The sequence below is a fragment of the Rhagoletis pomonella genome, unplaced genomic scaffold (genome assembly GCF_013731165.1).
Source record: "Rhagoletis pomonella isolate Grant_MI unplaced genomic scaffold, Rhpom_1.0 Rhpom_scaffold_00005, whole genome shotgun sequence".
NCBI lineage: Eukaryota > Metazoa > Arthropoda > Insecta > Diptera > Tephritidae > Rhagoletis > Rhagoletis pomonella.
The window spans coordinates 25599708-25601628 of record NW_023458559.1 but is presented as its reverse complement, the minus strand read 5'-3'; positions in this window follow the sequence as shown (position 1 = coordinate 25601628).

Below are 1921 nucleotides of genomic sequence, written 5' to 3'. Positions count from 1 at the left end.
AAAAAATGTAATAACATCGCAACTGAAATTGAAAAAGTCGTGGCTAATAAATTTTTTGTCATAAAATTATGTGGAAAATGTAATTCTATGAAATCCATCATATAAATCAAAAAGTGAATTTTGAATTTTTTATTAGTTATGACTTTTTACATTTCAGCGATGATGTTTGTTACGTTTTTTTTTTTTTTTGAATTTCTGGTGACGATATGTATACTTCAAAATAGATAATTGCTCGGCGCGCAATACCTCGTATCCGCCAAATGCAATACCACGTATAAGATAGTCCGAAAATTTGACAAAGGAGCGAAAAAATGTATTTTCTTCAAAATTTGTGAATGGTTTCCCAACTAAACGTACTAAATATGAGCTGCTACTATAATTATCCACTATTTAATTTGTAAAGTAGAGAAGCATTGAGACAGGATAACCAAAATAAATTGTTTTCAATGCCACCTCACGGATGCGAGGTATTGTGTGACAAGCGACGATATGCTATTGAATTCTTTGACAGTTTTGAACCGCCGCACACTGGGCCAGGAGACCTTCATAACTGCCATCAAATAAAATAAAGCTTTTAGACCTTCTAAAGTGGATCGAATGTTTTCGTAGGTATGTATTATTAAATAAAATAAATGTCTACTATTGGAAAAAACTAGTAAACAAAAACAAAAAAAAAATGCGAAAAATCAGGGGTAAGTCCTATCTACTTCAATATAATTTGGCTCTCAAAGGGCTTAGAGACAAAGGGCTTGACACAAATTAAAGGTCTTGAATAGCACTAAAACGCACTTGTTCTTCGAGTGATATAAAATTGTGTGAAGGATACACAGCTGCATACAAATAAAATAAATATAATAAATAATATATTTTTACAATTGAGGTGTTAAATTTTTTTTCGAATTTTGAACAGTGGAATCGCGTTGCTCGTCTCAAAATCTGTAATATTAGTGTAATAAAAATATAAAATTTCTTTTTTTTAATAAATCCGGTGGATTTTGCATGTTTTTTCGAAGAACACTATTTTTGACCAATTTTTTTAAGGTCAAGGAGTAATTGTGGCTCAATGGCAATATTTTTCGGAGAAAAGGAATTACATTAGCTTTCAAAACCATTTTGTTTCATATCAAAATGCTGCTTCTGTCGAAAGCTCTATGATTAATTCGCATGTAGTGTTCAAAAAGCACACTGTGCATTTATAAAAATATATATAATATAGCAAAATAAAATATGTTTCATACTTGGGCGTACACAATTTTTGATTCTTGTTTCAAGTTGCTAAAATTTTGCGTTGATTTTTAATACATAATTTCGTTTGCTGACGGTATTGTGCATTTTCTTCAATATAGAAAACTTTTAGAACGTCCTTTGTATGGAATAAAATGCGAGACACTTTTAACAAAAAAATTCTCGAAAATCGACACGAGCAAGCAACTTGAAACTTGCACTTTTATATACTGGAATTAAATAGGCTATAAACCTACATACCCTTCTCTTAAATTCTCATTAGAAATGTTGAAATATTGATGATAATTTTTTTTTTTTTTTTTTTAATTTTCGCAAGTTTTCCACAAATCTTGAAGCTTTAATTTATGGGGTTTCGACATAACTTCCAAGGACATAACTTCCACCGAGCCGTGACATAGGATCCATGGGAGTTATGTCGTGAAATTACTACCATCGATCGATTTTTGGCCCATGGCAGTAAGGTCTGACATTATTTCCACAGATCTGATTCATGTAAGGTATGTCAGACATAAGTTCAATGATAATTGTATATCACCACCATTGTATATCACTATCTCTTATTCTATGTTGTGTAAAAATTTAATAGATATGTATATCGATTTTTATACCCGAGCGCACTTGTGCACAAGTGGCGATCCTGCCCTACCTAACTGGAATCCTAGTAGAATCCTTCTTA